This window comes from Copadichromis virginalis, linkage group LG20 (assembly GCF_057382275.1).
Source record: "Copadichromis virginalis isolate Kocher_CV1m ecotype Utaka linkage group LG20, C_Virginalis_male_GT1.1, whole genome shotgun sequence".
NCBI lineage: Eukaryota > Metazoa > Chordata > Actinopteri > Cichliformes > Cichlidae > Copadichromis > Copadichromis virginalis.
The window spans coordinates 11,020,916-11,048,908 of NC_140637.1; the positions used below are offsets into that span (position 1 = coordinate 11,020,916).

Below are 27,993 nucleotides of genomic sequence, written 5' to 3' on the forward strand. Positions count from 1 at the left end.
AAGTACTGGCAAACAAATAATGGCAGATTTACCAAAATGCAGGATCCTGCCTGATGACCCTCCGTTCACCAAAGTAGGTGTTGACTACTTTGGTCCATTCCTGGTAAAAAGGGGAAGAAGTCAAGTAAAAAGATATGGTGTCATTTTCACATGTCTTACCACACGAGCTGTACATCTGGAGGTTGCATCTTCACTTGACACTGATGCATGTCTCAACGCCATCAGAAGATTCCTTGCCAGAAGAGGACAAGTTAAAGAGATGTACTCGGATAATGGAACCAACTTCCGATCAGCTAACAGTGAGTTAAAGAAAGCAATTAAAGAATGGAACTCCAGTATGATCATAAAATCATTGCAGCAAAGGGGGATCCAATGGCATTTTAATCCACCAGCAGGATCTCACCATGGAGGAAGCTGGGAGAGACTCATCCGCTCAGTGAGAAAAATTTTGAACGTCACAGTAAAAGAACAACTGTTGGATGAAGAAGGTCTCCACACCTTGCTGTGTGAAGCTGAGGCTATTATAAACAGCAGGCCTATTACAAAGGAATCTTCAGATCCCAATGACCTGGAGGCTTTAACACCCAACCATCTCCTGTTGCTGAAGGTTAAGCCAGAATTACCCCCAGGAATCTTCAACAAGGATGCCCAGTATGTAAATCGCAGGTGGAGACAAATCCAATATCTTGCAGACATTTTTTGGAAACGCTGGTGCAAGGAATACCTCATGCAGCTCCAAGAGCGTCAACAATGGACTACACCTAAGAGAAATTTCCATGTTGGTGATGTTGTGCTGATCGTAGATGACACAGCACCCAGAAATTCATGGCCACTAGGAAGAATCGTAGAGACCTTTCCAGACCAGAAAGGTCTGGTGCGTCAGGTGAAAGTAAAGACCAAGACCAATGAGCTTTGTCGACCAGTTACAAAGCTGTGCCTTTTGCAAGAAGCTGAAGATAATTGATGCACTCTTCGAAAATCAAGAACTAGTTTCCTCTGAGGGGAGGAAAGTGAAAGAAGATTCTTTTAAGATAGTTGAAGTTCAGTTAAGTGATGTAGCCATAGATCTTTTCATTTAAGTTAAAGATTTTGTAGTAATTGTTTCAAAGACATTGATAACAATTAGGGGCCGGTAATGTAGAAGCCTACATGCAGTTTAATTTGAAATGTATGCTTTTATTTTGATAGTGCAGAAAACAGGAAGTTGGGCGAGAGGAGAGTGGAGCCATATGGTTTTTTGACCTCGCAATCTCTCTTCATCCATTTTGAATTGACCTTTATAAGTTTTTGTAATTTGGAATTCTGTTGCTGTGTACCTGTTTGGACTATTGAAGTAAATATTGAGAAGCTATCAAGGACTGCGGTTTCGTTTTTTGTTTTTTGTGGATAAGGAAAGAGGGACCAAGCGGAGCGTCAAGCTAAGGCTCCATTAGAAGGAAACCTACATAGTTATACCTTGGTGTTTTGTAGCATCACCTGACAAACTTTTACTTTCCTGATGTTTAGACTTTCTGATCCCTCCACAGACTCTGCTTTGTCTTTCTACAAAGAGTTGACGACATTAAATACAGATGTTTTAACAGTGCTTGAATGTTTTATTTTGTTTACTCTAGCCTCCAACTCAAACTTTGGTTGCTCCTATGCCCACGTCACTTCCTCCACCAATCAGAATGAGGGTCCGGGTTCAGGAAGACGTCTTCCTGATCCCAGTTCCACAAAGGTCGGTGAAAAGTTTTAAGTTTGAGCAGTACATAAAAATAAATCCCAATCTGATTGGTATAGTGTTTTTTTTGTTGTTGTTGTTGTTGTTGTTTTGTTTTTAATTTCTGTTTAATCACCGGTCATTGCTCTGCATCCCAGTGAGGCCAACTCCTGCTCTGTGTCGTGGCTGTGTGAGCAGGCAGCTCAGCGTTACTACCAGAAATGTGGCCTCCTGCCTCGTCTCTCTCTGCAGAAAGAAGGCGCTCTGCTCTCCCCGCAGGACCAGCTACTGGCCGTCCTGCACACAAATGAAGAGGTGAGGTTGGATTTAAAAAAAAAAAAAAAACCCACAGTGACAAGAGGACGGCTATGACTGTGAAACAGCTTGCATGTCAGCCAGTGAGCATACTCCTTTTCTTAGGCAAAGTATGGCCCAAATTCATAAAATAGACTTTCTCATAGACACAGAGGTCTTTTCATTAAATCACTGATAGAAGGAATGGAGGTTCTAGGTCCTTCCACAATGACTTCATCTTTCTTACCCAGATGAGGCGTGCAGGTTTTAGACTGTATGATTCTGGCAAGAAGGTGAAGGGCTGATTATGTTAACAAGCTGCCTGAGAAACTACAATCTGAGAAACTGTAAAGATTAGAACCATTTCTATTACCAGACTGGATGCTGACTTGCTTTTGGAGCCAGCTTCCAGAAGACACTGAAGGAATCACAGTTTTTGGGATTGAATCCTTGGCTTCACTTTCCCGCACCAGTGCAGGATAACTGATGGGTTTGTGTTGCGGGTTCTGGCTGACGTTTGCTCGTGGGGATCTCCCTCCTCTCCCTGAGCGATACAAGAAGGCCTGTCAAAGTCTAGCAGTGGGTGAGCAACACAGAGGAAATGCATTATAAAACGGACACATGTGCATTCTTGTATTCTGTTATGAAGTACCATCTCTTTCTACCTGTAGATGAGAACAAGCGTGTCTCCCGGCTATGTGAGGTTCGGGACCGGGGTTCCTCCGTGTCAGGACTCCAAATGTCTCTGTTTGGCCGCCTCTTCCCTCAGCCCGCTCCTCCGTGCCCTAAAACTTCAGGCCAGCCTCACGGAGCTGCGAATTTCTGGAAACCGTATGTCTGACGACCTTCTCCCTGAGCTGATTGCCACAACGCTCACCATGCCTCGTCTGCAGCTGCTGGACATTTCTGCCAACTGCGTTACAGGGGACGGCCTGGAGAAGGCTGTAAATGCTTTAAAGGGACAGAGTGCACCTGCATTCCCGGCAAGGGCCTCAGCTAGCCAATAGTGGCAGCTCCAGGTTTACCATCTAACCTGTATTTAAGTACCTCTGGTCTTAATAACTACCTTAGATCTTAATAACAAGCTAACCTGATTCATATCAATGATATCTGTCAGAGAGAATTGGCTCTCGTGATCATTTGCTTTTTCTGCTCGTTTCCACTCAAAGTGCCTGGAGGAGCTGGACCTCAGTATGAACCCACTGGGGGACGGCGTGTCTGAGTCTCTGTCCTGTCTGCTGTCCTGCTGCCCTGTGCTAGCCAAGCGGTCTCTGCAGGTCTCACTGCTCATTTCCTTCAGCAGCATCGACTGCTGCTAGCCAGCGCGCTCACAGGTGACTCTCTAACAAGCAGCTGACTGAAGCCTTAAGCTTCACTGAACTCCCATCCATAAGCAAAACTGCAACTAACTTTACATCTTCTGAACGTTCAGGCACAGGCCATTTGAAAGCAGTGTGCCTGTCCCTCAATCCCCTGGGCTCCACCGACTTTGAGCTGGTGTTAAAGACTCTGCCCCTCCACTGCCTCCCACACGTGGACCTGTCAGCTGTCTGCAGAGGGCCTGCTGATTACCCGGCACTGGAACACCTCGCCAAAGTCCTGTCACAGGTGTGCACGCAAAAATCATGCAATGTCATTTATTGTCGAAAGATATAATTGTGCAATCAGGTTAAGACTTTTGTGTTTTTGCAGGACGAGTGCTCTCTGACCCACCTCAGCCTGGCTGCAAATGGGCTGACAGACAGCAGTGTAGCTACCTTGGCGAGGTGTGTGTGTGTGTGTGAGGGCGTCATTTCTACGGCTCAGTTATTACTCATGTTAGTGGGGCTTTGCCTTTGTTTAAATTGTCACTCTTTACTGGCCTGTTGGACTTTTTCTTATTATTTCACAGGTGCCTCTCGTCGTGTCCCACACTGGTGAGTCTGAATCTGTCAGGAAATCCGTCTGTTACATCAGTGGGACTTCACAACATCCTGGCGTCTGTCAGAGAGGCCCGTCGACCACTGACACTTCTAAACCTCGAAGGTATGTCTGAACTTGGAGATACTCCATGGAGTTCCTTTTTTTTTCTAAAGCTATTCTTAGATTCACCGTTTCACACTAATTCACAATTTGGATTTCTTTGATGTTTTTATCACCTGTGCAAAGTTGTACTTGGCAACAGTTTCTTTCTTGCTATCAGTGCGTTTCCTTTTGACGCATTTCTAAGTTTGAACATTTAGTATGTATGCACAGAGGTGTTACATGATGATTACACACACAGACATTACAATATAGAAGTGTGGTTTAAAGATTTAAAAAAAAGATTAGCTGTGAATTAATTTTCCATTTTATGGAGCAGAAAACATTGCTGAACGCTAGCTAACAGGCTACATTTGGATGTCAAATATTTATAGGGGGGAAAATGGAAATTATGGATATGAAATAAAATGATTCTTTGTTGCTTAACCTGCAGGTTGTCAGGTCTCTGGCCCCTGGGAGAGTCAAGACCTGGACAGTTTGTCAGAGCTGGTCCAGGATATCCGTCTTTGCTCTCAGACCCTCAACAAGCTGGACCGACAGACCTTGAAGCAGAGCTGGGACAGGACTCAGTCACACGGACACTTTCTCGACCGAAACTCCAAGTGCCTCCTCTCTGCCACCTCTACTTGAGGGTGGCAGGTGTGTTCATAATAAATAATTAATAATGAATTATTAATTTCCTAATAATTCATAATAAAAGTGGTCATTTTTATAAACATTTTGTTTAATGAGGCTACACCAAAAAGAAACAAGATAAAAACAAAATAAAGTGACATGGCGTCCACCGACAGTCTGTGGATAGCTTGTGTTTTATGCATTTTTGTCTGCCTTATTTAGACATGTAAAGCTCTGTATCTGTATAAAGAGTTTGTGTTAGTGTGTGAGAGGTTTTGTGTCACAATGGTCCTGTTTTGTAGGATTTGATTTAAAAAAACAAACATAATTAAAGTAACCAACGATGCTATACGTTGACATCGTTCTTTCACTGTAAGACAAAGCAGGCTATGGTGAATAATCACAGCGATTTTCAGCTCTGAAGAAATCTATCTAGGAGCTATGACAGTGTAAAGACACCCTGCAATTTTAAATGTGTGGCGACATTTGAATGAGGCGCGTACCAGTAGAGGGAGCCAACGCACCACGAATGGTACACAGCCACAGATGCGCTTTGTGCAATGTATTTGTGACATGCAGGAGTGTCCGCAAAGAAATGTGGATAAGTTGTAAATCAAAAGCTAAAGAGCTCATTCTTGCACTGTTTTGATCAGAACACACGTGGGAATGTTCAAGTGTTGAGAATTTGTAATTATAAAGTGAATTAGGGAAGGATATTAGATACTGCCACTGGCTAGATTTCAACCTGGGTCTCTCGCTCCCAAAGCGCGTTCTCTACGCCGCGGCCTGCCCTATAATATATTTCAAGCGTTTACCACAACTGAGAGGTGAAAACTGCCGTTTCTTCGTCTTACAAAATGTTCTGTAACTCCAAAAGTACACGGACTGTCGACATCATTCTTTCACTGTAACAATCAGCAGGCTTTAATAAAAAAGGAAAAAAAAAAAAATCAAGGCGGTTTTCAGGTCTCTAAAGAAAAATACATCTAGGAGATATGAGGAGTTGAAAACGCCTCTGTTACAGAATTTCAGCTGTCATTTTCACTCAAGTCTCCATAGACTTTGAATGTGGACATTTTTTAACTGTGTTGCTTCGAGGCCATTTGCGAGAAAACGGCAACTCCTACAATAATGACAGTGCCATTTTGTTAAAGGCAAGAAAAATACCTACATTTTGATGTATAATTTGTGTTAATGAAGGCAAAATTGAGCGTTTGTTCGGACATGAAGAAGAGATTGAGAAAGCGACAATGCATGGTGTGTTTGGCGTCCATAGCAACCATAACAACCAATATTGATTGATGGAAGAGATTTTGAGACAGGGGTTAAAAAAAAAAAAAAAAAGGCAGAGAGAGCCCATTCTGTAGGCTCGCCTGTAGGCTTCTAGCAAGCGTAGCAAGTGAATTTCAGAGCCAGGGATTATTTTTTTTTTTTTTTTTTTTTTTTTTTTTTGTGTCCCCAGCATATGGTCCGCATGGGATTCGAACCACTGCCCTCTGTCCTCAATCTCTGCCATAGGGCCTGTCACGTTCCCATGAGCCACTCGGCGGCCCGGAATGACAGGGCAAAAGTGCTATATTTAAAGTGCACACCTGCGCAGCCGCACCCCAATTTTCGGCTCTTTTTCATTAGCTGGACACCAGGCCTTATCTAGTCAGCCGTTCCAACCACATCCCTGCCAATGTGTGCCTACGTCAAGCCGCATACAAGTGTAACGCTCACAATTTTCTGCTATCACTCTAAGGCAACTTAAGTGTTAGTGACGTCACACCTATGCGCCACTGCCCTCTGTGGAGAATGGGAGAAATGTGCTTGCACCTCAACCTATGGACTCAGACGGACATTCAATCATCATCTTCCTCACTCAAGGTAACCTTATGGCTTGTAGGAACACTGCACGTGTATGATAAGACTGTAGCCGTTCAACCGGCCCTCGTAAGGTTGCTGAAGACAGTGAACACCGTGGAATTCTCAGTATCACTGTGGCCCTGGGTTTTTCCACTGTCCTGCTAAGTGCTTATGTAATTGTAACCAACATAGGAGAGAGACGTAACATCGTGGAAGAGACATAAAGTGAGTAAAAACGATCTAAATGCATTTAGAATATATTTAGAACTACAAATTACACTTTTCTTAGCAATTATTGTTTTTTATGTCAAGCTTCAAGCTAGCTTCTTTATTGGGGCTTGGGACCAGCAAAAGTGACCCGAAATTTGGTCTTTAAGTCTGGTCATTAGCGTGTCTGGACCCAAACTACACTGCAGGTCCCAAAGTCAAATGATCACTGAGAGTTAAAAATCTGTCTGAAGTTAGAAGTTAGCAGAGAGTTAGCTCACTAGTTTCCGTCTAAATATAATATACCAGGTTCTGACTGAGGGATTTCTAAAACAAATTAAAAGGCACAGCTCTGCTATCACTTCTGACATACATGAAGACAGGAAAGTAAGCAGCAGTGATGTTTGTAGGGTTACTGAAGTTTGGCTAGCTGGTATATAGTGATGTGCTATGTGACTAGCGAAACAGCTATGTTAGCATAACATTAACACAGTGATGAAGGGGAACTTTTTTCCACTGGATAAGAATTAAGGTGAGGGTTCCCGATGGTTAGGGACAAATGCAGTGGCATGGCAGGATGCTGTAAACGGACCAAACTTCAGTCAAGAGAACAACTGAGATAATCCATCCACATACAGGTTAGTCATTAATGTGCTGCTGCATTGCCTGGGCTGTAGTTACATGGTAAGGTTTTAAAAACTGAGCTTTAAAATGAATAGTTGTAATAAAAACTGAGAGAGGCCGACAGTGATCACTTACTTTTTGTAAGGGGCTTGTTGAGATTAAATAGAACAAGTTACAAAGCATTAAAACATGTTAAAAACACAACAGCCTTATTAAACGCAGAGTAGTTTGGGCCCAGAAGTAGGATTGATCACGTCATCACTTAAAGACCGGATAGACACATGGTGGAGTTACTTTGTTGTGTTTGTGTGTGTTTTTAAGTAGTTTTAAACTTTGTGATCCACAACAGGTAACAGTAAAAGATGAACATTTTTAAGCATAATGCTGTTACCAAACTACATTAATGGCCCAAAAACAGACCATAGAAAAAACCGTGGCTATGTGAAAAAAAATGATGACAACTAGTCCTAATTCAGGCTAATTGTTTTTTTGTTTTTTTGTTTTGTTTTTTTCCGACATCCCTCCACACACACAGGCTGTGCTGGCTCACAGAAAGAGTGGGTCATCAACATTATCAGGCAGCTGGTGTTCATAGCAAGCCTCACCAGACAGCTTCAGTCCATATCGGATGTACAGGATGGAGTTAAGGCTCTGCAAGGACATCTGATTTGTAAGTTTGCTTTTTACCACACTCATCTGGGCCAAGAGTAGAGGAAACTGCCTTATCTTCTGCAGCTGGAATTCAAAACAAGTATTTGAACTCTGACACGGCCTGCAGATTAGACTGGGTTTGTTTGGTTTTTCTTTTTTGTGCTTTTCCCACTTTTCTAGCTTGTTGTGCCCTTTTTCTTTCAGGATCTGCAGTTTCCTCCCTGTCCAGTAGAGGCCTCTCTCAGAGAAAGAACAGCTTGGGGATGCAGATGATGACGATTGGAGATCAGACACACCGCCCCCACCTCTCCTTATCCATGCTTAGGTCAGAAGTGGAATGCTCTTTTGCTGTTTGTTAGTTACGGATGGAGTAACACTAACTAAGGAAATACACACAACACAGTGATTGTGAATAAGTCACTCCAAGTGTGAAAAGGTGATAGTCAGAGTGAGACTACACATGAATTATTCAGGAAATGCACACTCAGTGAGAGAATAACTATAATTCAGTGTCACTAGGGGATATAACTTGAAGATGATGTGTCTTCATTTCTGATTCATTTTGAACAGTGATGAATGTGGAAGTAAATGAGCGCGAGCTGATCAAAATGGGCGAGCTGTTTTTACATATTTCTGCAGCCTGGATGCCGTGGGCTTTGTCCAGGAGTAAAAGATGACATCGCCCATTTCGGATCTTATATATAGTTATACCTTGGTGTTTTGTAGCATCACCTGACAAACTTTTACTTTCCTGATGTTTAGACTTTCTGATCCCTCCACAGACTCTGCTTTGTCTTTCTACAAAGAGTTGACGACATTAAATACAGATGTTTTAACAGTGCTTGAATGTTTTATTTTGTTTACTCTAGCCTCCAACTCAAACTTTGGTTGCTCCTATGCCCACGTCACTTCCTCCACCAATCAGAATGAGGGTCCGGGTTCAGGAAGACGTCTTCCTGATCCCAGTTCCACAAAGGTCGGTGAAAAGTTTTAAGTTTGAGCAGTACATAAAAATAAATCCCAATCTGATTGGTATAGTGTTTTTTTGTTGTTGTTGTTGTTGTTTTGTTTTTAATTTCTGTTTAATCGCCGGTCATTGCTCTGCATCCCAGTGAGGCCAACTCCTGCTCTGTGTCGTGGCTGTGTGAGCAGGCAGCTCAGCGTTACTACCAGAAATGTGGCCTCCTGCCTCGTCTCTCTCTGCAGAAAGAAGGCGCTCTGCTCTCCCCGCAGGACCAGCTACTGGCCGTCCTGCACACAAATGAAGAGGTGAGGTTGGATTAAAAAAAAAAAAAAACCCCACAGTGACAAGAGGACGGCTATGACTGTGAAACAGCTTGCATGTCAGCCAGTGAGCATACTCCTTTTCTTAGGCAAAGTATGGCCCAAATTCATAAAATAGACTTTCTCATAGACACAGAGGTCTTTTCATTAAATCACTGATAGAAGGAATGGAGGTTCTAGGTCCTTCCACAATGACTTCATCTTTCTTACCCAGATGAGGCGTGCAGGTTTTAGACTGTATGATTCTGGTAAGAAGGTGAAGGGCTGATTATGTTAACAAGCTGCCTGAGAAACTACAATCTGAGAAACTGTAAAGATTAGAACCATTTCTATTACCAGACTGGATGCTGACTTGCTTTTGGAGCCAGCTTCCAGAAGACACTGAAGGAATCACAGTTTTTGGGATTGAATCCTTGGCTTCACTTTCCCGCACCAGTGCAGGATAACTGATGGGTTTGTGTTGTGGGTTCTGGCTGACGTTTGCTCGTGGGGATCTCCCTCCTCTCCCTGAGCGATACAAGAAGGCCTGTCAAAGTCTAGCAGTGGGTGAGCAACACAGAGGAAATGCATTATAAAACGGACACATGTGCATTCTTGTATTCTGTTATGAAGTACCATCTCTTTCTACCTGTAGATGAGAACAAGCGTGTCTCCCGGCTATGTGAGGTTCGGGACCGGGGTTCCTCCGTGTCAGGACTCCAAGTGTCTCGGTTTGGCCGCCTCTTCCCTCGGCCCGCTCCTCCGTGCCCTAAAACTTCAGGCCAGCCTCACGGAGCTGCGAATTTCTGGAAACCGTATGTCTGACGACCTTCTCCCTGAGCTGATTGCCACAACGCTCACCATGCCTCGTCTGCAGCTGCTGGACATTTCTGCCAACTGCATTACAGGGGACGGCCTGGAGAAGGCTGTAAATGCTTTAAAGGGACAGAGTGCACCTGCATTCCCGGTAAGGGCCTCAGCTAGCCAATAGTGGCAGCTCCAGGTTTACCATCTAACCTGTATTTAAGTACCTCTGGTCTTAATAACTACCTTAGATCTTAATAACAAGCTAACCTGATTCATATCAATGATATCTGTCAGAGAGAATTGGCTCTCGTGATCATTTGCTTTTTCTGCTCGTTTCCACTCAAAGTGCCTGGAGGAGCTGGACCTCAGTATGAACCCACTGGGGGACGGCGTGTCTGAGTCTCTGTCCTGTCTGCTGTCCTGCTGCCCTGTGCTAGCCAAGCGGTCTCTGCAGGTCTCACTGCTCATTTCCTTCAGCAGCATCGACTGCTGCTAGCCAGCGCGCTCACAGGTGACTCTCTAACAAGCAGCTGACTGAAGCCTTAAGCTTCACTGAACTCCCATCCATAAGCAAAACTGCAACTAACTTTACATCTTCTGAACGTTCAGGCACAGGCCATTTGAAAGCAGTGTGCCTGTCCCTCAATCCCCTGGGCTCCACCGACTTTGAGCTGGTGTTAAAGACTCTGCCCCTCCACTGCCTCCCACACGTGGACCTGTCAGCTGTCTGCAGAGGGCCTGCTGATTACCCGGCACTGGAACACCTCGCCAAAGTCCTGTCACAGGTGTGCACGCAAAAATCATGCAATGTCATTTATTGTCGAAAGATATAATTGTGCAATCAGGTTAAGACTTTTGTGTTTTTGCAGGACGAGTGCTCTCTGACCCACCTCAGCCTGGCTGCAAATGGGCTGACAGACAGCAGTGTAGCTACCTTGGCAAGGTGTGTGTGTGTGTGTGTGTGAGGGCGTCATTTCTACGGCTCAGTTATTACTCATGTTAGTGGGGCTTTGCCTTTGTTTAAATTGTCACTCTTTACTGGCCTGTTGGACTTTTTCTTATTATTTCACAGGTGCCTCTCGTCGTGTCCCACACTGGTGAGTCTGAATCTGTCAGGAAATCCGTCTGTTACATCAGTGGGACTTCACAACATCCTGGCGTCTGTCAGAGAGGCCCGTCGACCACTGACACTTCTAAACCTCGAAGGTATGTCTGAACTTGGAGATACTCCATGGAGTTCCTTTTTTTTTCTAAAGCTATTCTTAGATTCACCGTTTCACACTAATTCACAATTTGGATTTCTTTGATGTTTTTATCACCTGTGCAAAGTTGTACTTGGCAACAGTTTCTTTCTTGCTATCAGTGCGTTTCCTTTTGACGCATTTCTAAGTTTGAACATTTAGTATGTATGCACAGAGGTGTTACATGATGATTACACACACAGACATTACAATATAGAAGTGTGGTTTAAAGATTTAAAAAAAAGATTAGCTGTGAATTAATTTTCCATTTTATGGAGCCGAAAACATTGCTGAATGCTAGCTAACAGGCTACATTTGGATGTCAAATATTTATAGGGGGGAAAATGGAAATTATGGATATGAAATAAAATGATTCTTTGTTGCTTAACCTGCAGGTTGTCAGGTCTCTGGCCCCTGGGAGAGTCAAGACCTGGACAGTTTGTCAGAGCTGGTCCAGGATATCCGTCTTTGCTCTCAGACCCTCAACAAGCTGGACCGACAGACCTTGAAGCAGAGCTGGGACAGGACTCAGTCACACGGACACTTTCTCGACCGAAACTCCAAGTGCCTCCTCTCTGCCACCTCTACTTGAGGGTGGCAGGTGTGTTCATAATAAATAATTAATAATGAATTATTAATTTCCTAATAATTCATAATAAAAGTGGTCATTTTTATAAACATTTTGTTTAATGAGGCTACACCAAAAAGAAACAAGATAAAAACAAAATAAAGTGACATGGCGTCCACCGACAGTCTGTGGATAGCTTGTGTTTTATGCATTTTTGTCTGCCTTATTTATACATGTAAAGCTCTGTATCTGTATAAAGAGTTTGTGTTAGTGTGTGAGGTTTTGTGTCACAATGGTCCTGTTTTGTAGGATTTGATTTAAAAAAACAAACATAATTAAAGTAACCAACGATGCTATACGTTGACATCGTTCTTTCACTGTAAGACAAAGCAGGCTATGGTGAATAATCACAGCGATTTTCAGCTCTGAAGAAATCTATCTAGGAGCTATGACAGTGTAAAGACACCCTGCAATTTTAAATGTGTGGCGACATTTGAATGAGGCGCGTACCAGTAGAGGGAGCCAACGCACCACGAATGGTACACAGCCACAGATGCGCTTTGTGCAATGTATTTGTGACATGCAGGAGTGTCCGCAAAGAAATGTGGATAAGTTGTAAATCAAAAGCTAAAGAGCTCATTCTTGCACTGTTTTGATCAGAACACACGTGGGAATGTTCAAGTGTTGAGAATTTGTAATTATAAAGTGAATTAGGGAACGATATTAGATACTGCCACTGGCTAGATTTCAACCTGGGTCTCTCGCTCCCAAAGCGCGTTCTCTACGCCGCGGCCTGCCCTATAATATATTTCAAGCGTTTACCACAACTGAGAGGTGAAAACTGCCGTTTCTTCGTCTTACAAAATGTTCTGTAACTCCAAAAGTACACGGACTGTCGACATCATTCTTTCACTGTAACAATCAGCAGGCTTTAATAAAAAAGGAAAAAAAAAATCAAGGCGGTTTTCAGGTCTCTAAAGAAAAATACATCTAGGAGATATGAGGAGTTGAAAACGCCTCTGTTACAGAATTTCAGCTGTCATTTTCACTCAAGTCTCCATAGACTTTGAATGTGGACATTTTTTAACTGTGTTGCTTCGAGGCCATTTGCGAGAAAACGGCAACTCCTACAATAATGACAGTGCCATTTTGTTAAAGGCAAGAAAAATACCTACATTTTGATGTATAATTTGTGTTAATGAAGGCAAAATTGAGCGTTTGTTCGGACATGAAGAAGAGATTGAGAAAGCGACAATGCATGGTGTGTTTGGCGTCCATAGCAACCATAACAACCAATATTGATTGATGGAAGAGATTTTGAGACAGGGGTAAAAAAAAAAAAAGGCAGAGAGAGCCCATTCTGTAGGCTCGCCTGTAGGCTTCTAGCAAGCGTAGCAAGTGAATTTCAGAGCCAGGGATTTTTTTTTTTTTTTTTTTTTTTTTTTTTTGTGTCCCCAGCATATGGTCCGCATGGGATTCGAACCACTGCCCTCTGTCCTCAATCTCTGCCATAGGGCCTGTCACGTTCCCATGAGCCACTCGGCGGCCCGGAATGACAGGGCAAAAGTGCTATATTTAAAGTGCACACCTGCGCAGCCGCACCCCAATTTTCGGCTCTTTTTCATTAGCTGGACACCAGGCCTTATCTAGTCAGCCGTTCCAACCACATCCCTGCCAATGTGTGCCTACGTCAAGCCGCATACAAGTGTAACGCTCACAATTTTCTGCTATCACTCTAAGGCAACTTAAGTGTTAGTGACGTCACACCTATGCGCCACTGCCCTCTGTGGAGAATGGGAGAAATGTGCTTGCACCTCAACCTATGGACTCAGACGGACATTCAATCATCATCTTCCTCACTCAAGGTAACCTTATGGCTTGTAGGAACACTGCACGTGTATGATAAGACTGTAGCCGTTCAACCGGCCCTCGTAAGGTTGCTGAAGACAGTGAACACCGTGGAATTCTCAGTATCACTGTGGCCCTGGGTTTTCCCACTGTCCTGCTAAGTGCTTATGTAATTGTAACCAACATAGGAGAGAGACGTAACATCGTGGAAGAGACATAAAGTGAGTAAAAACGATCTAAATGCATTTAGAATATATTTAGAACTACAAATTACACTTTTCTTAGCAATTATTGTTTTTTATGTCAAGCTTCAAGCTAGCTTCTTTATTGGGGCTTGGGACCAGCAAAAGTGACCCGAAATTTGGTCTTTAAGTCTGGTCATTAGCGTGTCTGGACCCAAACTACACTGCAGGTCCCAAAGTCAAATGATCACTGAGAGTTAAAAATCTGTCTGAAGTTAGAAGTTAGCAGAGAGTTAGCTCACTAGTTTCCGTCTAAATATAATATACCAGGTTCTGACTGAGGGATTTCTAAAACAAATTAAAAGGCACAGCTCTGCTATCACTTCTGACATACATGAAGACAGGAAAATAAGCAGCAGTGATGTTTGTAGGGTTACTGAAGTTTGGCTAGCTGGTATATAGTGATGTGCTATGTGACTAGCGAAACAGCTATGTTAGCATAACATTAACACAGTGATGAAGGGGAACTTTTTTCCACTGGATAAGAATTAAGGTGAGGGTTCCCGATGGTTAGGGACAAATGCAGTGGCATGGCAGGATGCTGTAAACGGACCAAACTTCAGTCAAGAGAACAACTGAGATAATCCATCCACATACAGGTTAGTCATTAATGTGCTGCTGCATTGCCTGGGCTGTAGTTACATGGTAAGGTTTTAAAAACTGAGCTTTAAAATGAATAGTTGTAATAAAAACTGAGAGAGGCCGACAGTGATCACTTACTTTTTGTAAGGGGCTTGTTGAGATTAAATAGAACAAGTTACAAAGCATTAAAACATGTTAAAAACACAACAGCCTTATTAAACGCAGAGTAGTTTGGGCCCAGAAGTAGGATTGATCACGTCATCACTTAAAGACCGGATAGACACATGGTGGAGTTACTTTGTTGTGTTTGTGTGTGTTTTTAAGTAGTTTTAAACTTTGTGATCCACAACAGGTAACAGTAAAAGATGAACATTTTTAAGCATAATGCTGTTACCAAACTACATTAATGGCCCAAAAACAGACCATAGAAAAAACCGTGGCTATGTGGAAAAAAAATGATGACAACTAGTCCTAATTCAGGCTAATTGTTTTTTTGTTTTGTTTTTTTCCCGACATCCCTCCACACACACAGGCTGTGCTGGCTCACAGAAAGAGTGGGTCATCAACATTATCAGGCAGCTGGTGTTCATAGCAAGCCTCACCAGACAGCTTCAGTCCATATCGGATGTACAGGATGGAGTTAAGGCTCTGCAAGGACATCTGATTTGTAAGTTTGCTTTTTACCACACTCATCTGGGCCAAGAGTAGAGGAAACTGCCTTATCTTCTGCAGCTGGAATTCAAAACAAGTATTTGAACTCGGACACGGCCTGCAGATTAGACTGGGTTTGTTTGGTTTTTCTTTTTCGTGCTTTTCCCACTTTTCTAGCTTGTTGTGCCCTTTTTCTTTCAGGATCTGCAGTTTCCTCCCTGTCCAGTAGAGGCCTCTCTCAGAGAAAGAACAGCTTGGGGATGCAGATGATGACGATTGGAGATCAGACACACCGCCCCCACCTCTCCTTATCCATGCTTAGGTCAGAAGTGGAATGCTCTTTTGCTGTTTGTTAGTTACGGATGGAGTAACACTAACTAAGGAAATACACACAACACAGTGATTGTGAATAAGTCACTCCAAGTGTGAAAAGGTGATAGTCAGAGTGAGACTACACATGAATTATTCAGGAAATGCACACTCAGTGAGAGAATAACTATAATTCAGTGTCACTAGGGGATATAACTTGAAGATGATGTGTCTTCATTTCTGATTCATTTTGAACAGTGATGAATGTGGAAGTAAATGAGCGCGAGCTGATCAAAACGGGCGAGCTGTTTTTACATATTTCTGCAGCCTGGATGCCGTGGGCTTTGTCCAGGAGTAAAAGATGACATCGCCCATTTCGGATCTTATATATAGTTATACCTTGGTGTTTTGTAGCATCACCTGACAAACTTTTACTTTCCTGATGTTTAGACTTTCTGATCCCTCCACAGACTCTGCTTTGTCTTTCTACAAAGAGTTGACGACATTAAATACAGATGTTTTAACAGTGCTTGAATGTTTTATTTTGTTTACTCTAGCCTCCAACTCAAACTTTGGTTGCTCCTATGCCCACGTCACTTCCTCCACCAATCAGAATGAGGGTCCGGGTTCAGGAAGACGTCTTCCTGATCCCAGTTCCACAAAGGTCGGTGAAAAGTTTTAAGTTTGAGCAGTACATAAAAATAAATCCCAATCTGATTGGTATAGTGTTTTTTTGTTGTTGTTGTTGTTGTTGTTTTTAATTTCTGTTTAATCGCCGGTCATTGCTCTGCATCCCAGTGAGGCCAACTCCTGCTCTGTGTCGTGGCTGTGTGAGCAGGCAGCTCAGCGTTACTACCAGAAATGTGGCCTCCTGCCTCGTCTCTCTCTGCAGAAAGAAGGCGCTCTGCTCTCCCCGCAGGACCAGCTACTGGCCGTCCTGCACACAAATGAAGAGGTGAGGTGACACTGAGGAGAGCCAGAAGTGACCATACTTGGACCACAGACAATTTAAAAGATGCTGAAGACTACCATGATTGGTTGATGAAGTCTGATCACGAGTGTTTAAGACAAATGTTGTCACCGTTGCTATCTTGGATTTAAAAAAAACAAAACAACCCACAGTGACAAGAGGACGGCTATGACTGTGAAACAGCTTGCATGTCAGCCAGTGAGCATACTCCTTTTCTTAGGCAAAGTATGGCCCAAATTCATAAAATAGACTTTCTCATAGACACAGAGGTCTTTTCATTAAATCACTGATAGAAGGAATGGAGGTTCTAGGTCCTTCCACAATGACTTCATCTTTCTTACCCAGATGAGGCGTGCAGGTTTTAGACTGTATGATTCTGGTAAGAAGGTGAAGGGCTGATTATGTTAACAAGCTGCCTGAGAAACTACAATCTGAGAAACTGTAAAGATTAGAACCATTTCTATTACCAGACTGGATGCTGACTTGCTTTTGGAGCCAGCTTCCAGAAGACACTGAAGGAATCACAGTTTTTGGGATTGAATCCTTGGCTTCACTTTCCCGCACCAGTGCAGGATAACTGATGGGTTTGTGTTGCGGGTTCTGGCTGACGTTTGCTCGTGGGGATCTCCCTCCTCTCCCTGAGCGATACAAGAAGGCCTGTCAAAGTCTAGCAGTGGGTGAGCAACACAGAGGAAATGCATTATAAAACGGACACATGTGCATTCTTGTATTCTGTTATGAAGTACCATCTCTTTCTACCTGTAGATGAGAACAAGCGTGTCTCCCGGCTATGTGAGGTTCGGGACCGGGGTTCCTCCGTGTCAGGACTCCAAATGTCTCGGTTTGGCCGCCTCTTCCCTCAGCCCGCTCCTCCGTGCCCTAAAACTTCAGGCCAGCCTCACGGAGCTGCGAATTTCTGGAAACCGTATGTCTGACGACCTTCTCCCTGAGCTGATTGCCACAACGCTCACCATGCCTCGTCTGCAGCTGCTGGACATTTCTGCCAACTGCATTACAGGGGACGGCCTGGAGAAGGCTGTAAATGCTTTAAAGGGACAGAGTGCACCTGCATTCCCGGTAAGGGCCTCAGCTAGCCAATAGTGGCAGCTCCAGGTTTACCATCTAACCTGTATTTAAGTACCTCTGGTCTTAATAACTACCTTAGATCTTAATAACAAGCTAACCTGATTCATATCAATGATATCTGTCAGAGAGAATTGGCTCTCGTGATCATTTGCTTTTTCTGCTCGTTTCCACTCAAAGTGCCTGGAGGAGCTGGACCTCAGTATGAACCCACTGGGGGACGGCGTGTCTGAGTCTCTGTCCTGTCTGCTGTCCTGCTGCCCTGTGCTAGCCAAGCGGTCTCTGCAGGTCTCACTGCTCATTTCCTTCAGCAGCATCGACTGCTGCTAGCCAGCGCGCTCACAGGTGACTCTCTAACAAGCAGCTGACTGAAGCCTTAAGCTTCACTGAACTCCCATCCATAAGCAAAACTGCAACTAACTTTACATCTTCTGAACGTTCAGGCACAGGCCATTTGAAAGCAGTGTGCCTGTCCCTCAATCCCCTGGGCTCCACCGACTTTGAGCTGGTGTTAAAGACTCTGCCCCTCCACTGCCTCCCACACGTGGACCTGTCAGCTGTCTGCAGAGGGCCTGCTGATTACCCGGCACTGGAACACCTCGCCAAAGTCCTGTCACAGGTGTGCACGCAAAAATCATGCAATGTCATTTATTGTCGAAAGATATAATTGTGCAATCAGGTTAAGACTTTTGTGTTTTTGCAGGACGAGTGCTCTCTGACCCACCTCAGCCTGGCTGCAAATGGGCTGACAGACAGCAGTGTAGCTACCTTGGCAAGGTGTGTGTGTGTGTGTGTGTGAGGGCGTCATTTCTACGGCTCAGTTATTACTCATGTTAGTGGGGCTTTGCCTTTGTTTAAATTGTCACTCTTTACTGGCCTGTTGGACTTTTTCTTATTATTTCACAGGTGCCTCTCGTCGTGTCCCACACTGGTGAGTCTGAATCTGTCAGGAAATCCGTCTGTTACATCAGTGGGACTTCACAACATCCTGGCGTCTGTCAGAGAGGCCCGTCGACCACTGACACTTCTAAACCTCGAAGGTATGTCTGAACTTGGAGATACTCCATGGAGTTCCTTTTTTTTTCTAAAGCTATTCTTAGATTCACCGTTTCACACTAATTCACAATTTGGATTTCTTTGATGTTTTTATCACCTGTGCAAAGTTGTACTTGGCAACAGTTTCTTTCTTGCTATCAGTGCGTTTCCTTTTGACGCATTTCTAAGTTTGAACATTTAGTATGTATGCACAGAGGTGTTACATGATGATTACACACACAGACATTACAATATAGAAGTGTGGTTTAAAGATTTAAAAAAAAGATTAGCTGTGAATTAATTTTCCATTTTATGGAGCAGAAAACATTGCTGAATGCTAGCTAACAGGCTACATTTGGATGTCAAATATTTATAGGGGGGAAAATGGAAATTATGGATATGAAATAAAATGATTCTTTGTTGCTTAACCTGCAGGTTGTCAGGTCTCTGGCCCCTGGGAGAGTCAAGACCTGGACAGTTTGTCAGAGCTGGTCCAGGATATCCGTCTTTGCTCTCAGACCCTCAACAAGCTGGACCGACAGACCTTGAAGCAGAGCTGGGACAGGACTCAGTCACACGGACACTTTCTCGACCGAAACTCCAAGTGCCTCCTCTCTGCCACCTCTACTTGAGGGTGGCAGGTGTGTTCATAATAAATAATTAATAATGAATTATTAATTTCCTAATAATTCATAATAAAAGTGGTCATTTTTATAAACATTTTGTTTAATGAGGCTACACCAAAAAGAAACAAGATAAAAACAAAATAAAGTGACATGGCGTCCACCGACAGTCTGTGGATAGCTTGTGTTTTATGCATTTTTGTCTGCCTTATTTATACATGTAAAGCTCTGTATCTGTATAAAGAGTTTGTGTTAGTGTGTGAGAGGTTTTGTGTCACAATGGTCCTGTTTTGTAGGATTTGATTTAAAAAAACAAACATAATTAAAGTAACCAACGATGCTATACGTTGACATCGTTCTTTCACTGTAAGACAAAGCAGGCTATGGTGAATAATCACAGCGATTTTCAGCTCTGAAGAAATCTATCTAGGAGCTATGACAGTGTAAAGACACCCTGCAATTTTAAATGTGTGGCGACATTTGAATGAGGCGCGTACCAGTAGAGGGAGCCAACGCACCACGAATGGTACACAGCCACAGATGCGCTTTGTGCAATGTATTTGTGACATGCAGGAGTGTCCGCAAAGAAATGTGGATAAGTTGTAAATCAAAAGCTAAAGAGCTCATTCTTGCACTGTTTTGATCAGAACACACGTGGGAATGTTCAAGTGTTGAGAATTTGTAATTATAAAGTGAATTAGGGAACGATATTAGATACTGCCACTGGCTAGATTTCAACCTGGGTCTCTCGCTCCCAAAGCGCGTTCTCTACGCCGCGGCCTGCCCTATAATATATTTCAAGCGTTTACCACAACTGAGAGGTGAAAACTGCCGTTTCTTCGTCTTACAAAATGTTCTGTAACTCCAAAAGTACACGGACTGTCGACATCATTCTTTCACTGTAACAATCAGCAGGCTTTAATAAAAAAGGAAAAAAAAAATCAAGGCGGTTTTCAGGTCTCTAAAGAAAAATACATCTAGGAGATATGAGGAGTTGAAAACGCCTCTGTTACAGAATTTCAGCTGTCATTTTCACTCAAGTCTCCATAGACTTTGAATGTGGACATTTTTTAACTGTGTTGCTTCGAGGCCATTTGCGAGAAAACGGCAACTCCTACAATAATGACAGTGCCATTTTGTTAAAGGCAAGAAAAATACCTACATTTTGATGTATAATTTGTGTTAATGAAGGCAAAATTGAGCGTTTGTTCGGACATGAAGAAGAGATTGAGAAAGCGACAATGCATGGTGTGTTTGGCGTCCATAGCAACCATAACAACCAATATTGATTGATGGAAGAGATTTTGAGACAGGGGTAAAAAAAAAAAAAGGCAGAGAGAGCCCATTCTGTAGGCTCGCCTGTAGGCTTCTAGCAAGCGTAGCAAGTGAATTTCAGAGCCAGGGATTTTTTTTTTTTTTTTTTTTTTTTTTTTTGTGTCCCCAGCATATGGTCCGCATGGGATTCGAACCACTGCCCTCTGTCCTCAATCTCTGCCATAGGGCCTGTCACGTTCCCATGAGCCACTCGGCGGCCCGGAATGACAGGGCAAAAGTGCTATATTTAAAGTGCACACCTGCGCAGCCGCACCCCAATTTTCGGCTCTTTTTCATTAGCTGGACACCAGGCCTTATCTAGTCAGCCGTTCCAACCACATCCCTGCCAATGTGTGCCTACGTCAAGCCGCATACAAGTGTAACGCTCACAATTTTCTGCTATCACTCTAAGGCAACTTAAGTGTTAGTGACGTCACACCTATGCGCCACTGCCCTCTGTGGAGAATGGGAGAAATGTGCTTGCACCTCAACCTATGGACTCAGACGGACATTCAATCATCATCTTCCTCACTCAAGGTAACCTTATGGCTTGTAGGAACACTGCACGTGTATGATAAGACTGTAGCCGTTCAACCGGCCCTCGTAAGGTTGCTGAAGACAGTGAACACCGTGGAATTCTCAGTATCACTGTGGCCCTGGGTTTTCCCACTGTCCTGCTAAGTGCTTATGTAATTGTAACCAACATAGGAGAGAGACGTAACATCGTGGAAGAGACATAAAGTGAGTAAAAACGATCTAAATGCATTTAGAATATATTTAGAACTACAAATTACACTTTTCTTAGCAATTATTGTTTTTTATGTCAAGCTTCAAGCTAGCTTCTTTATTGGGGCTTGGGACCAGCAAAAGTGACCCGAAATTTGGTCTTTAAGTCTGGTCATTAGCGTGTCTGGACCCAAACTACACTGCAGGTCCCAAAGTCAAATGATCACTGAGAGTTAAAAATCTGTCTGAAGTTAGAAGTTAGCAGAGAGTTAGCTCACTAGTTTCCGTCTAAATATAATATACCAGGTTCTGACTGAGGGATTTCTAAAACAAATTAAAAGGCACAGCTCTGCTATCACTTCTGACATACATGAAGACAGGAAAGTAAGCAGCAGTGATGTTTGTAGGGTTACTGAAGTTTGGCTTGCTGGTATATAGTGATGTGCTATGTGACTAGCGAAACAGCTATGTTAGCATAACATTAACACAGTGATGAAGGGGAACTTTTTTTCCACTGGATAAGAATTAAGGTGAGGGTTCCCGATGGTTAGGGACAAATGCAGTGGCATGGCAGGATGCTGTAAACGGACCAAACTTCAGTCAAGAGAACAACTGAGATAATCCATCCACATACAGGTTAGTCATTAATGTGCTGCTGCATTGCCTGGGCTGTAGTTACATGGTAAGGTTTTAAAAACTGAGCTTTAAAATGAATAGTTGTAATAAAAACTGAGAGAGGCCGACAGTGATCACTTACTTTTTGTAAGGGGCTTGTTGAGATTAAATAGAACAAGTTACAAAGCATTAAAACATGTTAAAAACACAACAGCCTTATTAAACGCAGAGTAGTTTGGGCCCAGAAGTAGGATTGATCACGTCATCACTTAAAGACCGGATAGACACATGGTGGAGTTACTTTGTTGTGTTTGTGTGTGTTTTTAAGTAGTTTTAAACTTTGTGATCCACAACAGGTAACAGTAAAAGATGAACATTTTTAAGCATAATGCTGTTACCAAACTACATTAATGGCCCAAAAACAGACCATAGAAAAAACCGTGGCTATGTGAAAAAAAATGATGACAACTAGTCCTAATTCAGGCTAATTGTTTTTTTGTTTTTTTGTTTTGTTTTTTTCCCGACATCCCTCCACACACACAGGCTGTGCTGGCTCACAGAAAGAGTGGGTCATCAACATTATCAGGCAGCTGGTGTTCATAGCAAGCCTCACCAGACAGCTTCAGTCCATATCGGATGTACAGGATGGAGTTAAGGCTCTGCAAGGACATCTGATTTGTAAGTTTGCTTTTTACCACACTCATCTGGGCCAAGAGTAGAGGAAACTGCCTTATCTTCTGCAGCTGGAATTCAAAACAAGTATTTGAACTCGGACACGGCCTGCAGATTAGACTGGGTTTGTTTGGTTTTTCTTTTTCGTGCTTTTCCCACTTTTCTAGCTTGTTGTGCCCTTTTTCTTTCAGGATCTGCAGTTTCCTCCCTGTCCAGTAGAGGCCTCTCTCAGAGAAAGAACAGCTTGGGGATGCAGATGATGACGATTGGAGATCAGACACACCGCCCCCACCTCTCCTTATCCATGCTTAGGTCAGAAGTGGAATGCTCTTTTGCTGTTTGTTAGTTACGGATGGAGTAACACTAACTAAGGAAATACACACAACACAGTGATTGTGAATAAGTCACTCCAAGTGTGAAAAGGTGATAGTCAGAGTGAGACTACACATGAATTATTCAGGAAATGCACACTCAGTGAGAGAATAACTATAATTCAGTGTCACTAGGGGATATAACTTGAAGATGATGTGTCTTCATTTCTGATTCATTTTGAACAGTGATGAATGTGGAAGTAAATGAGCGCGAGCTGATCAAAACGGGCGAGCTGTTTTTACATATTTCTGCAGCCTGGATGCCGTGGGCTTTGTCCAGGAGTAAAAGATGACATCGCCCATTTCGGATCTTATATATAGTTATACCTTGGTGTTTTGTAGCATCACCTGACAAACTTTTACTTTCCTGATGTTTAGACTTTCTGATCCCTCCACAGACTCTGCTTTGTCTTTCTACAAAGAGTTGACGACATTAAATACAGATGTTTTAACAGTGCTTGAATGTTTTATTTTGTTTACTCTAGCCTCCAACTCAAACTTTGGTTGCTCCTATGCCCACGTCACTTCCTCCACCAATCAGAATGAGGGTCCGGGTTCAGGAAGACGTCTTCCTGATCCCAGTTCCACAAAGGTCGGTGAAAAGTTTTAAGTTTGAGCAGTACATAAAAATAAATCCCAATCTGATTGGTATAGTGTTTTTTTGTTGTTGTTGTTGTTGTTGTTGTTTTTAATTTCTGTTTAATCGCCGGTCATTGCTCTGCATCCCAGTGAGGCCAACTCCTGCTCTGTGTCGTGGCTGTGTGAGCAGGCAGCTCAGCGTTACTACCAGAAATGTGGCCTCCTGCCTCGTCTCTCTCTGCAGAAAGAAGGCGCTCTGCTCTCCCCGCAGGACCAGCTACTGGCCGTCCTGCACACAAATGAAGAGGTGAGGTGACACTGAGGAGAGCCAGAAGTGACCATACTTGGACCACAGACAATTTAAAAGATGCTGAAGACTACCATGATTGGTTGATGAAGTCTGATCACGAGTGTTTAAGACAAATGTTGTCACCGTTGCTATCTTGGATTTAAAAAAAACAAAACAACCCACAGTGACAAGAGGACGGCTATGACTGTGAAACAGCTTGCATGTCAGCCAGTGAGCATACTCCTTTTCTTAGGCAAAGTATGGCCCAAATTCATAAAATAGACTTTCTCATAGACACAGAGGTCTTTTCATTAAATCACTGATAGAAGGAATGGAGGTTCTAGGTCCTTCCACAATGACTTCATCTTTCTTACCCAGATGAGGCGTGCAGGTTTTAGACTGTATGATTCTGGTAAGAAGGTGAAGGGCTGATTATGTTAACAAGCTGCCTGAGAAACTACAATCTGAGAAACTGTAAAGATTAGAACCATTTCTATTACCAGACTGGATGCTGACTTGCTTTTGGAGCCAGCTTCCAGAAGACACTGAAGGAATCACAGTTTTTGGGATTGAATCCTTGGCTTCACTTTCCCGCACCAGTGCAGGATAACTGATGGGTTTGTGTTGCGGGTTCTGGCTGACGTTTGCTCGTGGGGATCTCCCTCCTCTCCCTGAGCGATACAAGAAGGCCTGTCAAAGTCTAGCAGTGGGTGAGCAACACAGAGGAAATGCATTATAAAACGGACACATGTGCATTCTTGTATTCTGTTATGAAGTACCATCTCTTTCTACCTGTAGATGAGAACAAGCGTGTCTCCCGGCTATGTGAGGTTCGGGACCGGGGTTCCTCCGTGTCAGGACTCCAAGTGTCTCGGTTTGGCCGCCTCTTCCCTCGGCCCGCTCCTCCGTGCCCTAAAACTTCAGGCCAGCCTCACGGAGCTGCGAATTTCTGGAAACCGTATGTCTGACGACCTTCTCCCTGAGCTGATTGCCACAACGCTCACCATGCCTCGTCTGCAGCTGCTGGACATTTCTGCCAACTGCATTACAGGGGACGGCCTGGAGAAGGCTGTAAATGCTTTAAAGGGACAGAGTGCACCTGCATTCCCGGTAAGGGCCTCAGCTAGCCAATAGTGGCAGCTCCAGGTTTACCATCTAACCTGTATTTAAGTACCTCTGGTCTTAATAACTACCTTAGATCTTAATAACAAGCTAACCTGATTCATATCAATGATATCTGTCAGAGAGAATTGGCTCTCGTGATCATTTGCTTTTTCTGCTCGTTTCCACTCAAAGTGCCTGGAGGAGCTGGACCTCAGTATGAACCCACTGGGGGACGGCGTGTCTGAGTCTCTGTCCTGTCTGCTGTCCTGCTGCCCTGTGCTAGCCAAGCGGTCTCTGCAGGTCTCACTGCTCATTTCCTTCAGCAGCATCGACTGCTGCTAGCCAGCGCGCTCACAGGTGACTCTCTAACAAGCAGCTGACTGAAGCCTTAAGCTTCACTGAACTCCCATCCATAAGCAAAACTGCAACTAACTTTACATCTTCTGAACGTTCAGGCACAGGCCATTTGAAAGCAGTGTGCCTGTCCCTCAATCCCCTGGGCTCCACCGACTTTGAGCTGGTGTTAAAGACTCTGCCCCTCCACTGCCTCCCACACGTGGACCTGTCAGCTGTCTGCAGAGGGCCTGCTGATTACCCGGCACTGGAACACCTCGCCAAAGTCCTGTCACAGGTGTGCACGCAAAAATCATGCAATGTCATTTATTGTCGAAAGATATAATTGTGCAATCAGGTTAAGACTTTTGTGTTTTTGCAGGACGAGTGCTCTCTGACCCACCTCAGCCTGGCTGCAAATGGGCTGACAGACAGCAGTGTAGCTACCTTGGCAAGGTGTGTGTGTGTGTGTGTGTGAGGGCGTCATTTCTACGGCTCAGTTATTACTCATGTTAGTGGGGCTTTGCCTTTGTTTAAATTGTCACTCTTTACTGGCCTGTTGGACTTTTTCTTATTATTTCACAGGTGCCTCTCGTCGTGTCCCACACTGGTGAGTCTGAATCTGTCAGGAAATCCGTCTGTTACATCAGTGGGACTTCACAACATCCTGGCGTCTGTCAGAGAGGCCCGTCGACCACTGACACTTCTAAACCTCGAAGGTATGTCTGAACTTGGAGATACTCCATGGAGTTCCTTTTTTTTTCTAAAGCTATTCTTAGATTCACCGTTTCACACTAATTCACAATTTGGATTTCTTTGATGTTTTTATCACCTGTGCAAAGTTGTACTTGGCAACAGTTTCTTTCTTGCTATCAGTGCGTTTCCTTTTGACGCATTTCTAAGTTTGAACATTTAGTATGTATGCACAGAGGTGTTACATGATGATTACACACACAGACATTACAATATAGAAGTGTGGTTTAAAGATTTAAAAAAAAGATTAGCTGTGAATTAATTTTCCATTTTATGGAGCAGAAAACATTGCTGAATGCTAGCTAACAGGCTACATTTGGATGTCAAATATTTATAGGGGGGAAAATGGAAATTATGGATATGAAATAAAATGATTCTTTGTTGCTTAACCTGCAGGTTGTCAGGTCTCTGGCCCCTGGGAGAGTCAAGACCTGGACAGTTTGTCAGAGCTGGTCCAGGATATCCGTCTTTGCTCTCAGACCCTCAACAAGCTGGACCGACAGACCTTGAAGCAGAGCTGGGACAGGACTCAGTCACACGGACACTTTCTCGACCGAAACTCCAAGTGCCTCCTCTCTGCCACCTCTACTTGAGGGTGGCAGGTGTGTTCATAATAAATAATTAATAATGAATTATTAATTTCCTAATAATTCATAATAAAAGTGGTCATTTTTATAAACATTTTGTTTAATGAGGCTACACCAAAAAGAAACAAGATAAAAACAAAATAAAGTGACATGGCGTCCACCGACAGTCTGTGGATAGCTTGTGTTTTATGCATTTTTGTCTGCCTTATTTATACATGTAAAGCTCTGTATCTGTATAAAGAGTTTGTGTTAGTGTGTGAGAGGTTTTGTGTCACAATGGTCCTGTTTTGTAGGATTTGATTTAAAAAAACAAACATAATTAAAGTAACCAACGATGCTATACGTTGACATCGTTCTTTCACTGTAAGACAAAGCAGGCTATGGTGAATAATCACAGCGATTTTCAGCTCTGAAGAAATCTATCTAGGAGCTATGACAGTGTAAAGACACCCTGCAATTTTAAATGTGTGGCGACATTTGAATGAGGCGCGTACCAGTAGAGGGAGCCAACGCACCACGAATGGTACACAGCCACAGATGCGCTTTGTGCAATGTATTTGTGACATGCAGGAGTGTCCGCAAAGAAATGTGGATAAGTTGTAAATCAAAAGCTAAAGAGCTCATTCTTGCACTGTTTTGATCAGAACACACGTGGGAATGTTCAAGTGTTGAGAATTTGTAATTATAAAGTGAATTAGGGAACGATATTAGATACTGCCACTGGCTAGATTTCAACCTGGGTCTCTCGCTCCCAAAGCGCGTTCTCTACGCCGCGGCCTGCCCTATAATATATTTCAAGCGTTTACCACAACTGAGAGGTGAAAACTGCCGTTTCTTCGTCTTACAAAATGTTCTGTAACTCCAAAAGTACACGGACTGTCGACATCATTCTTTCACTGTAACAATCAGCAGGCTTTAATAAAAAAGGAAAAAAAAAATCAAGGCGGTTTTCAGGTCTCTAAAGAAAAATACATCTAGGAGATATGAGGAGTTGAAAACGCCTCTGTTACAGAATTTCAGCTGTCATTTTCACTCAAGTCTCCATAGACTTTGAATGTGGACATTTTTTAACTGTGTTGCTTCGAGGCCATTTGCGAGAAAACGGCAACTCCTACAATAATGACAGTGCCATTTTGTTAAAGGCAAGAAAAATACCTACATTTTGATGTATAATTTGTGTTAATGAAGGCAAAATTGAGCGTTTGTTCGGACATGAAGAAGAGATTGAGAAAGCGACAATGCATGGTGTGTTTGGCGTCCATAGCAACCATAACAACCAATATTGATTGATGGAAGAGATTTTGAGACAGGGGTAAAAAAAAAAAAAGGCAGAGAGAGCCCATTCTGTAGGCTCGCCTGTAGGCTTCTAGCAAGCGTAGCAAGTGAATTTCAGAGCCAGGGATTTTTTTTTTTTTTTTTTTTTTTTTTTTTTGTGTCCCCAGCATATGGTCCGCATGGGATTCGA

The 27,993-nt window shown here is 43.3% G+C and overlaps 4 long non-coding RNA genes across 6 annotated transcripts; all 4 read left to right on the forward strand.

Annotated features, from left to right (window-relative positions):
* Window positions 1-1,451: 1,451 nt before the first annotated feature.
* Window positions 1,452-4,982, forward strand: LOC146684378 (uncharacterized). The gene is made up of 4 exons (XR_014917079.1): window positions 1,452-1,720; window positions 1,861-2,579; window positions 2,668-3,762; window positions 3,888-4,982. It is a non-coding gene; the product is annotated as an uncharacterized LOC146684378 (long non-coding RNA).
* Window positions 4,983-8,580: 3,598 nt separating this feature from the next.
* Window positions 8,581-11,535, forward strand: LOC146684379 (uncharacterized). Its single transcript, XR_014917080.1, has 4 exons — window positions 8,581-8,939; window positions 9,076-9,793; window positions 9,882-10,976; window positions 11,106-11,535. It is a non-coding gene; the product is annotated as an uncharacterized LOC146684379 (long non-coding RNA).
* A 2,756-nt stretch (window positions 11,536-14,291) lies between these two features.
* Window positions 14,292-19,528, forward strand: LOC146684380 (uncharacterized). Of its 2 annotated transcripts, XR_014917082.1 has the most exons (5): window positions 14,292-15,181; window positions 15,367-16,138; window positions 16,273-17,121; window positions 17,210-18,304; window positions 18,434-19,528. It is a non-coding gene; the product is annotated as an uncharacterized LOC146684380 (long non-coding RNA). The 2 variants fall into 2 exon arrangements; XR_014917081.1 differs by having other exon boundaries at window positions 14,292-16,138.
* A 2,218-nt stretch (window positions 19,529-21,746) lies between these two features.
* LOC146684381 (uncharacterized) lies at window positions 21,747-26,868 on the forward strand. Of its 2 annotated transcripts, XR_014917084.1 has the most exons (5): window positions 21,747-22,518; window positions 22,704-23,475; window positions 23,613-24,461; window positions 24,550-25,644; window positions 25,774-26,868. It is a non-coding gene; the product is annotated as an uncharacterized LOC146684381 (long non-coding RNA). The 2 variants fall into 2 exon arrangements; XR_014917083.1 differs by having other exon boundaries at window positions 21,747-23,475.
* Window positions 26,869-27,993: the final 1,125 nt, after the last annotated feature.